The sequence below is a fragment of the Elaeis guineensis genome, chromosome 8, assembly GCF_000442705.2.
Source record: "Elaeis guineensis isolate ETL-2024a chromosome 8, EG11, whole genome shotgun sequence".
In the NCBI taxonomy this organism is placed as follows: Eukaryota; Viridiplantae; Streptophyta; class Magnoliopsida; order Arecales; family Arecaceae; genus Elaeis; species Elaeis guineensis.
Genome location: NC_026000.2, coordinates 79,615,063 through 79,631,931, shown reverse-complemented (window position 1 = coordinate 79,631,931; position 16,869 = coordinate 79,615,063).

The window sequence follows — 16,869 nt, the reverse complement described above, 5'->3', positions numbered from 1 at the left end:
TCTAAAGTCGAACTTGATGAAGTTCGACAGGTAGAAAAATCGACACATATTACTGAACCTAAATCGGATTTGATTAGATCAGATCCGGAGCCCATTGATTATGCACCCTTAAGGTGGTCTGGTAGAGTACCACATCAACCGGACAGATACTATGGTTTCTTGGTCCGAGATGGTGATCTTGTCGAACTTGATGAAAACGATGAGGATCCGATCACCTACATAGATGCAATGCAGAGACCTGACTCTGAGAAATGGCTAGAGGCCATGAAATCCGAAATGGAGTCCATGAATGTCAACGATGTGTGGACATTGGTTGACCCATCCGAAGGAGTAAAACCCATAGGGTGTAAGTGGGTCTTCAAAAGGAAGAGGGACGCAGACGGAAAGGTGGAGACCTATAAAGCCGTCTTGTTGCCAAGAGATATCGTCAACGTTATGGTATAGACTATGACGAGATATTTTCTCCTATAGCAATGCTCAAATCCATTCGGATTATGCTTGCGATAGCTGCCCATCTGGACTATAAAATCTAGCAGATGGATGTGAAGACAGCTTTTCTAAATGGAGAGCTGGACGAAGAGGTGTATATGATACAACCTGAAGGGTTCACATCCACAGATGAGTCTAAGGTGTGCAAGCTACAGAGGTCCATTTATGGACTTAAGCAGGCATCTCAGAGTTGGAACATACGTTTTGATAGGACGATCAAAACGTATGGCTTCATTAAGAACGGAGAAGAGCCCTGCATTTATAAGTGGGCTAATGGTCCAGTAGTAGTATTTCTTGTATTGTATGTGGATGACATTCTCTTAATCAAGAATGATGTCCCTGCATTACAGGGAATAAAGATTTGGCTATCGTCACAGTTCTCCATGAAGGATCTGGGAGAAGCTTCCTACATCCTAGGGATGAGGATCTATAGAGATAGATCCAAAAAGTTGCTTGGCTTATCCCAGTCCACGTACATTGATACTATGCTGAAAAGGTTCAGCATAAAAAATTCCAAGAAAGGCTATCTACCGATAGGCCATGGAATTTCTCTCTCGAAGAGAGATTGTCCGACAACACCTCAAGAGAGAGAGCGTGTGGGTAGGATTCCATATGCTTCGACAGTGGGATCTATCATGTACGCCATGACATGTACACGACCAGATGTAGCATACTCACTAGGGGTAGTGAGTAGATACCAATCTGATCCAGGAGAGAATCACTGGAAGGTTGTTAAAACCATCCTGAAGTATTTAAGAAATACTAAGGACCAGTGGCTTATATATGGTGAATCGGACTTGAGACTTATAGGGTTTACAGACTCTAGTTTTCAGTCTGATCGTGATGATAGCAAGAGTGTGTCAGGATTTATTTTTACCCTTAATGGTGGGGCTGTCTGCTGGAAGAGTTCCAAGCAGCACACTGTGGCTGATTCAGTATGCGAGGCGGAGTATATTGCTGCATCAGATGCTGTCAAAGAAGCGGTGTGGCTGAGGAAATTCATCACCGAGCTCGGAGTAGCACCCTCCCTTGTTGGTCCAGTTTTGCTCTACTGCGACAGCTCTGGAGCCATTGCTCAGGCAAAGGAACCAAAGGCACACCAGCGGACGAAGCATATTCTGTGCCGCTACCATCTCATCCGGAAGATCGTGGATCGAGGTGACGTCGACCTTCAGAAGATCGACGGGAAGGAGAACCTGGCCGACCCATTCACTAAAGCCATTACGGTGAAGGAGTTCAACGACTACAAGTCGAAGATGGGTATTAGATACTGCACCGATAGGCTTTAGGCCAAGTGGAAGATTGTTGGGAATAGTATCCCAAAGCCAATCGTCAGCCTGTTAACGGTTGTGCTCCTTTTTGTATTAGTACATGAATTATAAATAAATAAAAATTATTTTGGTATTTTTTCATCACAAATATTTCATCTTCTAATGAACTCCTGTATTGTGGTGAAGTCCTTAGGACTATTTAGACTCGACAAAGGAGGATTTGTCGCTTAGTCCTTAAACATGTTCGCGACCAAATGATATGTTGTTACCAAGGACGATAATATTTATCGAGCATAGGTCGTTGTGTGCCATATGGGTTGGTTGTCCTCATAACCAAAGAGTGTGGAGACACTGGTATGGCATACAGGTGAGATGTAATGGTACATCTGCACTGAACGTGACCAACTCTGGAGCTATTTCTGCTGTCAAGATTTGCTCCGATGGGATATGGGTATAAATGTCCCTCCGACCTGAGACCGCCATGGTGACTTGCAAGCAACTCACTGCACTTAGGCACTGGACTACCTGAATTTCTAATTCAGTGACGGAAGGTTGCTGGGTGTAGTCAAGTACTTGACTTGTCGGTGCGTGTGTCAAGATGGGATTGACCACTCCAATTTAGGAGCTGTGTACAGTCGTGTTTCAATTTAGCAAAACTTGGCCAGGGTAGTCCTAGTGAGGAGTCACAGGACTAATTGAGTTGAGCACGATTCGGATGATATCATCAGGGTTGACAGTTTAACCCTGAGTCATCCTAAACACAGGGGTCAAAAGGGATGAATTATACGGTAACCATATTCACGTAGGTTCTGAATGTTGCGATTGCGATTATTCGACCTATCCGATCGTTGGGTACCATTGCTAGATGGTCACTTCGATTAGTACAGGAATTAGTTCCTGTGCTACCGATTTAGGTTCGAACCTACGGGGTCACACACATTAGAGGTTCCTTTCTGATCTAATGGCTGATTATGAGTTTTATCTATCTGGAACTCTATGATTGAGAATTAAGATTCTCTAATCATGAGTTCCACACATTTTGGGTACCGGGGTCAAAATTTTGAATTTCAAATTTTGAATTTGAAATTTGAACTCTTTGATCAGGGTTTCATATCGATGGTCTCTGATGCCTGATTGCCCATCGAATTTGGACTCAATATTTATGAGAGGTTTAATTAGTGATTTAATCACTAATTAACTCAATTTGATTGAGTAATTATTTTTGGATCAAGTCCAAATTGAATTGGATTCAATTTGGATTGACCCGATTAGGTTAAATGTTGACCTAATCGCTAAGGTGGTTTAGTTCCTGATTTGATCAGGGGTTAGGTTTAGTTAATTCCTGATTTGATTAGGATTTTATTGAGCCTAATTAAGCCTAATTATGTTGGGTTTAATCTGATCTAATTATGCTTAACCTATTTTAAACTAGGTTGGCTCAATTTGAATCAAACAACCTTGTTTTAAATTCTCTGCGACACCCAACTTCCTTGCACCCATTTGAATTCACGAGAAGAAACTTCTCGTGAAATTTTTCTCATGCAAAACCCTTCCCCACCCCTCATTTGTGTGCCATATGGATGGATAAAATAATTAGTTAGCCATTCAAATTCAAAGCATGTTTGAATTTGAATGGATAACTTATCACTAGCCCTTTCATCCTTATCCATTTTGTGCGCCACATTACCTACACGAGAAAAGGTTTCTCATGAAACATTTTCCATGCACAAAGAGCCACGCCCCTTCTCTTCTCACGCCCAAAAGAATAGGGATAAGTTGGTTTTCATTTGAATTCAAATTTGATTTGAATTCAAATGTGTAACCTCTTGTCTTTATCCTCTCACGCGGATAAGACACGTTCGATGTTGTTTTAAAAAGAGGAAAAAGGTGGGACGTGCGTAAAAATTTTAGGAGAGAAACTTTGGGGCATGAGGAAGGCTTCTGTGCAAGGTGAAGGTCCAAAACCTTCCAAGAGAAAAAGAAAGAAAAGAGAGAAAATTGAGCGCAGGGTTTTTGGTGTGTACCCTAGGGTTTCTACCTATGGTTCGGGAAGTGAGATTGGTGTGCCACGAGTGTCGTGTGTCCACCAAATTTTAGGGAGAGATCCATCAGCCTCTCAAGCAACTGTGTAGATGATCTAGAGCATCCGAGAAGTCAGCACACATCGATCGAAGGAGTTCGATCAACATCTGCCATCAAAAGGGTGAAATCATGAACTAGCATTTGTGAGGAGCTGATCAGACGGGAGCTTCATGTGGACGATCCGCAAAGGCCAGACATTTGTGTGGCTGTGACGTGACATTCAAAGCCCCCCAACGGTGATCAGATTGCGGTGATCGACTACCCGCAAAAGGTGATGTGTTCTGAACACAGTACTGTAAAACGTTTACTGATTCAAATTTGAATTTCAAATTTAAATGCATGCTGTTGTATCATATTTAGATCCTAGTGTAGGGTTAATTAGTATTAATTAATGAAATTAATTAATAATTCCACTGTAAAATAGTAATTTTGAAAGAGTTTTAAAATTACTATTTTGCCCCTGCACTAAATTTTTGCTTCAGGGGCCTCTGTCATCGATCATGTACTATATATTAGAGCATGATCCTAGCTCCTCCCATGGACCTTGGGTGCAGCAGAACCAGCAACGAACAAATCTGGAGACTTCTGGACTCGATCGAAGGCTCTTAACAAAATCAGTCTGGTTGCTGTCTTTTTCATCAGACTTTCATTCCAGATGAAGAACGCCTCTAAGATCACCTCTAAAAAATTCAAGATCTGGTACCCAACTAGATCAGGCCTGGACTGAGGTCTTCCAACTCATAGATCTCAATTGGTTGACCCACCTGAAGGGGTTAAACCCATTGGGTGTAAATGGGTCTTCAAAAGGAAGAGGGGCGCAGACGGAAAGGTGGAGACCTATAAAGTCCGTCTGGTCGCCAAGAGGTATCGTCAACGTTATGGTATTGACTATGACGAGATATTTTCCCCTGTGGCAATGCTCAAATCCATTCGGATAATGCTTGCAATAGCTGCCCATCTGGATTATGAGATCTGGCAGATGGATGTAAAGATAGCTTTCCTGAATGGAGAGCTGACTGAAGAGGTGTATATGATACAACCTGAGGGGTTTACATCCACAGATGAGTCCAAGGTGTGCAAGCTTTAGAGATCCATTTATGGATTGAAGAAAGCTTCTCGGAGTTGGAACATGCATTTTGATAAGGTGATCAAAATGTATGGCTTCATTAAGAATGGAGAAGAGCCTTGCATCTATAAATGGGCAAATGGTCCAGTTGTGGTATTCCTTGTCTTGTACGTGGATGACATTCTCTTAATCGGGAATGACATCTCCGCACTATAGGGAATAAAAGTTTGGTTATCATCACAGTTCTCCATGAAGGACTTGGGTGAAGCATCCTACATCCTAGGAATGAAGATCTATAGGGATAGATCTAAAAGGATGCTTGGGTTATCCTAATCCATGTACATAGATACTGTGCTAAAGAGGTTCAGCATGGAGAATTCCAAGAAAGACTATCTACCGATAGGCCATGAAATTTCTCTCTCTAAGAAGGATTGTCCGATAACTCCTGAAGAGAGAGAGCGTATGAGTAGAGTCCCATATGCTTCAGCCGTGGGATCTATCATGTACGCCATGACATGTACAAGACCAGATGTGGCATACTCACTAGGAGTAGTGAGTAGATACCAATCTGATCCTGGAAAAAATCACTAGAAAGTGGTTAAAGCCATCCTTAAGTATTTGAGAAATACTAAGGACCAATGGTTGGTTTATGGCGAGTCAGATCTGAAACTTGTGGGATTCACAGACTCCAGCTTTCAATTTGACCATGATGACAGCAGGAGCGTGTCGAGTTATATCTTTACTCTGAATGGTGGAGCCATCTGTTGGAAGAGTTCCAAGCAGCATACTGTGGCAGACTTTGTTTGTGAAGCGGAGTACATCACAGCATCGGATTTCGCGAAGGAAGCTGTGTGGGTGAGGAAATTCATCAACGAGCTCGGAGTAGCACCCTCCCTCGATGGTCCGGTCCTGCTTTACTGCGACAGCACTAGTGCCATAGCTCAGGCGAAGGAACCCAAAGCACATCAGCGGACGAAGCACATCTTGCGCCACTTCCACCTGGTCCGGGAGATCGTGGATCGTGGTGACGTCAACCTTCAGAAGATCGACGGAAAGGAGAAACTGGCCGACCCCTTCACTAAAGCCCTGGCGATAAAGGAGGTCGACAACCACAAGTCGAAGATGGGTATTAGATACTGTGCCGAGTGGCTTTAGGACAAGTGGGAGTTGTTGAGAAATATGTCCCAAAAGTCAATCGTCAAGCTGTTGACAGTTGAGCAACCAAGTATTGTAATTGATTTGTTAATAAATAAAATATATTTGGCATCTTCATCATAAGCTTTCATCTTCTAATGAACTCCGTTGTTATGATGAAGTCCTTAGGACTATTTAGATTCGATAAAGAGAGGATTTATCGATTAGTCCTTAAAACAGTTCACGGCCAAATGATAGGCTGTTAATAAGGACGACAGCTTCTATCGAGCATAGGTCGCTGTAGGCCATATGGGTTGGTTGTCCTCTTAACCAAGGAGTGTGGAGACACTGGCATGGCATACAGGTGAGATGTAAGGGTACATCATCATTGAACGTGATCAACTCCAGAGTATTCTGCGGTCGAAAATGTCTTTGATAGGATATAGGTATAAGTGTCCCTTAGACCTGAGATCGCCTCAGTGACTTGCAAGCAACTCACTGTGCTTTGGTACTGGACTAACTAATTTTTAATTCAGAGATGGAAGGCTTCTGAGCACAGTCAAGTACTTGCGAAGTCAGAGTGTGATCGAGATGGGATTGACCACTCCAAGAGTTAGAGAAGAATGAGTCGCTGTATTTCAATTTAGCAAAACCTTGGTCAGGGTAATCCATCAGATGGATTTGATATTTTGAAATATAATGTGGACAACCTGATCAGAGTTGACAGTTGAACTCTGGGGTGTCTTATGATCATTTTGGTCAAGGAGATGAATTATATGAAAACTATATCCACATGGGTTCTAATGATGTTGTTCTATACATTCGACCTATCTGATCGTCGGGTACCATTGCTAGATGGTCACTTCGATTGGTATAAAAATTTATTCCTGTGCTACCAACTTAGGTTCGAACCTATGAGGTCAAACACATTAGAGTTCATGATCCGATCGGATAGTTGATCAATGATTGAGAATCGTTCTAGGGTTAAATGATCAATACGATTGACATTTAACCCAGTGCAAGTGTTGCAGGAGGATCGATTAGCAATTCGATTGCTAATTGGCTTAATTTGATTAAGCCAATGGGCTGAGATTAAGTCTAATTAAATATGATTTAATTAGATTTGGTTTGGGCTTGATTGGATCAAGTCCAATTGGTTTATTGGATAAGCCAAGTGCAAGAAAAAACTAGTCCTAGTTCAACTTGGACTTGGGTCAATCTAATTTTTAATTTGATTAGAAAATTAAATCAAATTTAAATCTAATTTAATCTGATTAAATTAGATTTTTAATTAGATTAAGATCTATTTTAATTAGGTTGATCTAATTTTGGTTTGATTTGGTTTGGAAAACCAAATTAAAATAAGTCATAAGATAGAATCCTAGTAAGACTAGGATTCCACCTTGCACCACATAAGCCTTCCCCACGCCCTCTCTCTCATTCACTGCCAATCTCCTCTTATTTTATGTGACAAAAGCCCTCTTCCAGGTCTCTCCCACATTCACAAAAGGTCTCCTCTCTTCTTTCTTACATGGAAGGTGGTTTGGATCAAATCAAAAAGGAATAAGTTTGGATTTCGAATTCTATGAGATAGAGTTTTAGAAATCTAAAACTCTTTCAATTTTGCACCAAATTTATTCAATTTTTTTTTAAAATTTTTGTACCTTTTAGGGTACATATTTTTCATCCTTTCCTGATAATCCATGCATGAAAATATGGAGGAGGTGCTCAAGAGTTGGGTGCCCCTTAACTTGCCATGTTTGGATAAGCCTTGACTAGGTATTTGACCTAGATAAGGACTCTATCATATCTCTCTATATAAGATGAATTTTTTCATAAAATTTTTTAAAAAGATAGAGATTTGAGATACCTTTGAGCCATCTAAAAATCAAAGAGAAACACCTTTGGGTCATGAAGATATAAAAGACACAAGTTAGGGTGTCTAGAGAGAGAAACGAGAAGAAGAAGAGGGTCTTCTTTTAGGGTTGTTTGTTTTTATATCTTTCCTCCCTCCATCTTGAGTTTTCTGAGAACGTCTCAGATCTGAAACTCCTCCTTCTACTTTTCATCTTTGGAAGAGTCCAAATCAAGAAGAAGGAGGCACCTGATCAACCATCAAAGAAGGATCAGCGCAGTACTAGCATACTGTGCTAATTTCCTGAAGCAGGACTTCTGATCGAGATTCGTGGACTCGTGTGGACGACTCCTAGAGGCCGAACGCATGTGCGGCTTGCAACATCATCCTCAAGCCTTGATCAACGAGGTTAGAACATCTAACTTGCAAGGTAATAGATCTGATCTATTGTTTAATACATACATTAGATGTAGTATAGAAACATGTTGATATGATCAACATGTAGTTCATGCTATATTTATATATTTTAATTTCTAATTTAATGCTATATAATAATCATGTAATAGGATCTTAGATCTAGGGATTCTCTGGTTTTAGAAAATAAATTTTGATTTATTTTAGTCTTCCGCTGTATGATCTTGAAAAAGTTTCAAGATCTAACCCTGAAACCCTAGATCTGGTTCCTACACCCTGGGCCTTGGGCACACCACTTGGATCACAATAATCTCCACCTTGGTGTCCCAAGGCCTCAACCAGCTCCACTCTGTCCATCAGCCGAATCAGCTTAACACATCTCTAAAAGCTGTCCTGTGGAAGTACCTTCATAAGTGCATCAGCTGGGTTCTCCTTGGTGTGTACCTTTACCAGCTCCACCTCGCCATCCTCCACAAGCTCCTTGATCCGATGATATCGAACGTTGATGTGCTTTGTCCTTACATGATAGACTAAGTTCTGTGCTAATAGAAGTACACTCTGGCTGTCACAGTCACTCTAAAGGCCTCCTGAGTAAGGCCCATCTCTGTCAACAATCCCTTCAGCCAAATTGCCTCCTTAGCAGCTTCTGTCAGCCCGATGTACTCCACCTCTGTAGTGGATAGGGCCGTGATAGGCTGCAGAATCGATCTCCAAGAAATAGGATCTCCATACAGGCTAAAGATGAAGCCTGTCGTAGACCTCCGGGTATCTACATCTCCACCGAAGTCTGCATCTACATAACCACCAATCAGTCCCTGAGCCTCTCTGGACATGTCAGAGTATCCCACTACACCTCCTCGCTATCCGTAGCAGATGCCAACTCCAAATAAACCTGCCAGGTATCTGAATATCCACTTCAGAGCTCTCCAGTGCTCCCTGCCAGGCTGCGCCATGAACCTGCTAAACTGACTCACTGCATAAGCGATGTCTGGCCTACAATAGACCATCGTATACATCAAGCTCCCAACTCCTGAAGCATAAGGAACCATCTCCATCTCCTGAGCCTCCACCTTAGTCTGTGGCACCATGGTCTTCGAGAGTCTGAAGTGACTGACAAGTGGCAGCTCCGCCGGCTTTACTCCCTTCATCCCGAACCTCTCTAAGACCTTCTGTATGTAGCCCCCCTGAGATAGATGCAGCACCCTCCGGGCTCGATCTCTGAAAATCTCCATGCCTAGGATCTTTCTTGCAGGGCCCAAATCCTTCATCTCAAACTCCCGAGATAAGGATGCCTTCAGATCCTGCACAACCTTCATACTTTTGCATGCTATAAGCATGTCATCCACATACAAGAGTAGGAACACCCTAGAACCATCCTCAAGAGACTGAACATAAACACAGGGATCAAACTCGCACCTGGAAAGTCCAATGCTGCACACATAGGAGTCGAACCGCTTGTACCATTGCCTTGGCGACTGCTTCAGCCCATACAGCGACTTCTGCAACAAACAAACCTTTCCCTCTAATCCTGGATCCCTGAAACTGGGTGGCTGCTCCATGTAAATCTTTCCTCCAAATGCCCATGGAGGAATGCCGTCTTGACATCCATATGCTCCAGCTCTAAATTCTGAGCTGCTACAATGCTCAGCAACACTCTGATGGAAGTATGTCTGACGACGGGAGAGAAGACCTTGCTGAAGTCGATGCCTTCCTTTTGGGAGTATCCCTTGGCCACTAACCTCGCCTTGAATCTGATACCTCCCTGCTCTGAAGGCCCTTCCTTGCGACTGTAGACCCATTTGCAGCCAATGGGCTTCTTCCCCTGTGGCAACTGCACCAATCGCCACGTCTGGTTCTGGTGGAGAGACTGCATCTCCTCGGACATCGCCTGGATCTACCGCTCTCTGTCCTGGCTCTCAATAGCCTCCTGATACATATATGGGTCTCCATTCACTGTCACCAGGGCATATGACAGCATCTCCTCGAAGCCATATTGGTCTGGTTGCCTAATGGTCCTCTTGGGCTTGTGTAGGGCAACACCGATATCAGTCCTCGGTCCAGCTCACTCCTGCTAGACCTCTTCACCTTGATCATCCATCTGAGTCCTCTCCACCTGTGGAGACACCTTAGGTAGGTTCTCCACCTGAATATCATGTCCTCCTGTAGTACTTGCAAGAGGCAAAATCAAAGAGGTAGGCTGTCCAGCAGTGCCCTGCGGACCTCCTCCTGCTCGTCCATGCCTGCTCGCCTCCGTAGGACTGACTCCTCATCAAAAGTTATATCCTGACTAATGATGACCTTCTTTTCTAAAGGATCCCACAGCCTATATCCCTTAACTCCTCGTGGATAGCCTAGAAACACCGTCTTGCGTGATCTGGCATCTAGCTTGCTCCACTCACCAGCTCTAATGTGCACATAGGCCGTGCACCCAAATACCCATAGATGGCCCAGCCCAACTGTCCTCCTAGACCACACCTCCTCTGGAAGCCTACCATCCAACCTGATGTGAGGTGACCGATTGATCAAGTAACCCGCTGCGTCAACTGTGTCAACCTAGAACACCTTTGGAAGCCCTGCCTGCAGCCTCATGCATCGTGCCTTTTTTAGAAGTGTTCTGTTCATCCTCTCGGCCACCCCATTCTACTATGGAGTCCCCTTAGCTGAGAAGTGTCCCCTGATCCCACACTCCTCACAGTAGTCCTGAAACTCTCTGCTGGTGTACTCTCCGCCATTGTCTGACCTCAGACACTTCACGCTCCTCCCCTGCTCCTTCTCCACCTTCGCTCTCCAGATCTTGAACTTGGTGAAGACCTCTGACTTCTCTCCAATGAAGTAAATCCAGAGTTTTCTTGAGAAATCATCAATCAGGGTCATGAAGTATCTGGCCCCATTCCTAGCTGAAACTGGGGCTGGTCCCCACACATCCGTGTGTACCAACTCTAGAGGGGCTGCATTGCGGGTTGTACTGATGTTGAACTGAACTCTCCTCTGCTTTTCCATCTGGCAAGGCTCACAGATCTCCCCTGTAGCACCATCCTCCAGATCAGAGATGAGTCCTCTCCTGCTAAACTCCCTCAGCCCCTTGTCACCCATGTGGCCTAGGCAGTAGTGCCACATCCTGTAAGCCCCCTGCTGGTCGTGTGCTGCAACTGCTGCATCAGACTCTCCGATCACCACAAATCCCTCCATGCGATAGAGATTATTGTCCAACCTCCTACCTCTCATCACTACCATAGCTTCATTGGAGATGTTCAGTACTCCGCTTCTAGCCCTACTGCTGAAGCTGTATCCACTGCACTCCAAGTAGCCTAGTGACACCAGATTCTTTTCCAGCTTCGGGATGTGCTTTATATTTGTCAATGTCCTCACAATCCCATCAAACATCCTCACCCTGACTGTCCCTATCCCAGCCACCTTGCAAGGATGATTGTCGCCTAGAGTCACTGATCCCTCATCTGTCTTAGTGTATGTCGCAAACCAAGACCTGTGTGGTGTGTAGTGATGTGAGCACGCAGAGTCTAGTGTCCACTCCTCTATGTAATGCCTGTGACCATCTGATACCACAAGTAGATCATCCTCCACCTGCTGCCCAGCAACTGCACTCACTGATTTTGAGTCACTTCTTTCTCCCTTCTTGCTCTTCCATAGTGGACATTCTCGCTTGAAGTGTCCGAACTCGTTGCACTTGAAGCATTTCATCTCTTTCTTTCCCTTCCTGGACTTGGACCACCCCCTGGACTTGCTTCTACCTCTGCCTCTACCTATCCTCTCCCCTACTGCCAAACCCTCCTAGAGAGCCCGATCTCTGGTCAACTTTTTTCTTTGCTCATTAGACCTCAGCATCGAGACCATGTCCTCATATTCCAGAGTCTTCTTGCCGTAGAGCAGTGTAGTCACCAAAGAGTCATATGATCCTGGCAGCGTACACAAAAGCAACAGGGACTTGTTCTCCTCATCTAGCTTCACCCCGATATTCATCAACTCCATGCATAACTGGTCGAACCTTTGAATGTCGCCAATCATATCAGATCCCTCCTGCATCCGAAGACTGTACAACCTCTTCTTCAGCATTAGCTTGTTGCACATATTCTTCCCCATATACATGGTGTGCAACTTCGACCAAAGGCCCTTCAAGGTCTTTTCTTTCAGCACCGAATACAACACCGCATCCGCCAAATATCCTTTGATCACCAAGCATGCTTTCTTCTCAAACGATGCCCACTGTCTATCTATCATTCCCTCAGGCTTCTCATCCAAAGCCTGATCCAGAACTGCTTGCACCAGAAGATCCTCCACCCAAATTTTTCACATGAAAATTTTTTTTTTACCATCAAACTTCTCAAAATCGATCTTCATATTGCTGCCCATGACTAGATCCAAACCAAACAAGCAATATAAAATCAAGAAGTATAGAATATACCTTGATGGTACCTTGCTGAAAATTTTCAGCACTTGGGATCTTCAACTTCTCATGCTTGGAACCGCTTCCTCACCACTGTGGCACTAATACCAACTATTAGAGCATGATCCAGACTCCTCCCATGGATCTTGAGTGTAGCAGAATCAGCAACGAACAAATCTGGAGACTTTTGGACTCGATCGAAGGCCCTTGACGAAATCAGCTTGGTTGTTGTCTTTTTCGTCAGCCTTTCATTCCAGATGAAGAATGCCTCTAAGATCACCTCTAAAAAATCCAAGATCTGTTACCCTACTAGATCAGGCATAGACCGAGGTCTTTCAATTTATAGATCTCAAATCAGGATATTCTAGATAGGGAAGAACGTAGATAGAACCAGACCTTGCAGATCTGTCCTGCTGCAGCCTTTCCTGTAGATCTGTTGATGGAGATCTCACCCGCACCTCAAACGACCTCAGATCAACTCTAGATCTGAGAGAAACTTGTACCAACCTCGTAGCAAAAGATTTCAAGTTTTGGACCTGATGTTTGAGTGGCTGCAAGAGAGGGAGAGGCAATATGGTTGGCTGCACAAAGGGGGAGGGGATCAAAACCCTAGCGCCTCCCCTGCTTTTCCTGCCTTCTATGGACCTGGTGGCAAGAAACCCTAGGGTTTCTTGCTCCTGAGGTGTGGAGAATAGCTGAAGAGAGAGGGAGAAGTGAGAGAGAGAGACTTGGGAGAAAGGGTTTTCGTATTCCTTGGCTTAATCAAGCCTATATAGTGCATGTATATATAAACATAGGGTCAAGTGACTCAAACCCAAAACTCCCTTGACCAACTCTATGGGAGATTAGATTAACCCAAGCCCATGTACACCCATGACTCGACCTAATCTCTCCTATCCTGGGCCCAGACCTGGCCCATAAAGAGTTGGTCCCTTGAGGCCCACATAACCTAGACCTCAAGATCCCGAAAGGCCCACAGCCTTTCAACCTAGGGCCCAACTAGCCCTAGAGCCTCCATGAAGCCCTCATGAATGATGGACCTTGGCCTTAGCCTTGGTCCCCTAGTCCTTGGGCACACCACCTAGATCACAACACTATACATGATTGAAATGATTGAGTGCCTAAGTTAACTGGGCTTTCCCTTGCATGAGCAGCTCGGTAAGGATGCGATCCTTAATTCATTGCCCAAGTCCTTCCTCCCCTTCCTTACTCATTTTCGGATGACAAAGCCTGCAGTGAACTACCACGACTTGTTGGGGTTGCTGCAGAACTTTGAGAAAGACCACCAGCTCCATAAAGAGTCAGTGAATGTTGTGGGAGGGTCTTCTTCTGGTCATCGACCCTTTAAGAAAGGGAAGAAGAACAACAACAAGAAGAAGAAGAATAAGAAGGTGCAGCTGCATGCTGGGACGTCTGCACAGGATCAGACCAAGAAGCGTAAGCCTGACCAGAGCCAGATAGAGTGCTTCTTTTGTAAGAAGCAGGGGCACTGGAAGAGAAACTATCCTCTATACATTGCCTCCCTGGACCCGAACAGGCCGAAGAAGAAGCAAGGTAATTATATGATAACACCTTGCAACTTTTTCATTTGTGATACTACTGCCTGGGTATTGGATACCGAAAGTCCTTATTATATCTGTAATTCGATGCAGGGTCTGCAGGTTAGTAGGAGATTTGATGTAGGCGAGAGGTTCCTGAACGTTGGAGATGGAAGCAAAGTTTCAGTTCTAGCTTTAGGAATCATGAACCTTGTAATCAACTCTCATAATGTAATTCTGAGTGAATATCACTATTGTCCAAGTTTTTTATTAAATATTATTTCTATAGGCCTTTTGGCCATGTACAGTTATGAATTTTTAATAAAAAAAATATTTGCAATGTCATTTTAAATGGTGTTACAATGTTTGTTGGACAACTAAACAATAGAATTTACTTACTATCACAGCCTGTTAATATGGTTCAAACCTTCGGTAAATGCCTTAGAATGGATAATATGTCAGAAGTCTACCTTTGGCACTGTAGGCTAGGTCATATCAATAAGAACAGGATAAAAAGGTTGGCTCAAGAAAGAATTCTTGAAGTTGGTGATTGTGAATCACTTCCAACCTGTGAGTCCTGTCTTTTTGGAAAGATGACCAAGTCACCTTTTACTGAAAAAGGTGAGCGAGCCAGTGAACTCTTGGGTCTGATACATTTTGATGAATGTGGATCCATGAGCTCAAGTGTAAGAGGTGGATATTTCTACTTCATAACCTTCACAGACGACCTATCGAGGTATGGGTATGTCTACTTAATAAAGCATAAGTCGGAGTCATTTGAAATATTCAAACTATTTCGAAATGAGGTAGAAAAACAAACTGAAAAGTGTATTAAAACTCATCGATCTGATCGAGGAGGTGAATACCTTTTCAATAAGTTTCTGACATATCTTGGGGAGAACGGGTTCTCTCTCAGTAGACACCTCGTGGAACACCACAGCATAATGGTGTGTCTGAAAGGAGGAATCAAACCTTGTTGGACATGGTTCAATCCATGATGGGGTTTGCTGGTCTGCCAATCTCCCTATAGAGATATGCACTCGAATCGGCTTGTTACCTTCTGTTCGTGCAAAAATCCGCCTGTGCCGGAGAAGCTGGAGTCGAGGGAGTCGCGGTCACCGCTGGGACCTGCAAAAGAAGTCTAAACCGGAGGTGGGGTTGCTCCGGCAAGATCCTCCGATGCTCAAGTCAGTTCTCTGCCTCAACAAGAATGGAGTGCTCGAACAAAAATTTTAGCAAAGTTTTGGGATAGAAATTTGAGCTTAGAGAATAACGTATCTGGGGTCCCCCTTTTATAAGCGGAGGGGGTAACAGACTGATAGCAATGTCCGTAAGTGTCTGGCAGTGGGCTGCCTAGGATCAGGAGGAGTTTGTTGCGAAGAGTAGTGGAGTGGGATCGTGGCCACTGCCAGGACATGCCATGTGGAGTCTGTTGCGGGTAGTGGAACGGCATCCGTTGTCGCGACTTGCGAGGGGGTGGAGGAATCGCGCGGTATCCGTCGCAGGGAGTGGAGCAGAATCATGGTCATTATGGCAATCTGCCAGGGAGTGATGGAGCCGTGTAGAATCCATCGCAGGAAGTGGAGCAATGCCGTGGCCGTTACTGCGGCTTGCCATGGGGTGGAGGAATCGCGCGGTATCTGTCACAGGGAGTGGAGCAGAATCATGGTCATTATGGCGATCTGCCAGGGAGTGATGGAGATGTGCAGAATCCATCGCAGGAAGTGGAGCAGTGCCGTGGCCGTTACTGCGGCTTGCCAGGGAGTGATGGAGCCACGTGAAATCTGCTGCAGGAGGTGGAGCAGAGTCATGGCTGTTGCTGTGGCCTGCCAGGGGGTCCAGGCTTGTCGGTCGAAGTTCGGTTGGAGTGTCTGGCAGAGAGAGGTGGCTAGCTACCCTTCTGAGAGGAGCTCGAAAGCTGGCTCTCGTAGGAGTCCGGATGCAGTTCACTCGCAATTGGCATCGGGGTCGAAGTCCGGCTCCCGTAGGAGTCCGGATGAAGTTCACCAGTAGTAGAAGTTGGGGATGAAGTCTGGCTCCCGTAGGAGTCCAGACAAAGTCTTCCTGCAGCTGAAGTCAGGGACGAGGTCCGGCTCCTGTAGGAGTCCAGACGAAGTCTTCCTGCAATTAAAGTCAGTGGCGAAGTCTGGCTCCCGTAGGAGTCCGGACGAAGCTTACCAGCAGTTGAAGTCGTGGACGAAGTCCGGCTCCCGTAGGAGCCCGGACGAAGTTTACCTACAGTCAGAGTCGGGAATGAAGTCCAGCTCCTGTAGGAGTCTGGACGGAGTTCACCTGCAGTCGGAGTTGGGGACAATGTTCGGCTCCCGTAGGAGTCCGGACAATGTCTTCCAGCAATTAAAGTCAGGGGCGAAGTCTGGCTCCCGTAGGAGTCTGAATGAAGCTTACCAGCAGTTGAAGTCACGGACGAAGTCCGGCTCCCGTAGGAGTCTGGATGAAGTTTACCTGTAGTCGGAGTCGGGGATGAAGTTCGGCTCCCGTAGGAGTCCGGACAAAGTCTTCCTGCAATTAAAGTCAGGAACGAAGTCTGGCTCCCGTAGGAGTCTGGACGAACTTACTAGTAGTTCAAGTCGCGGACGGAGCCTGGCTCCCGTAGGAGT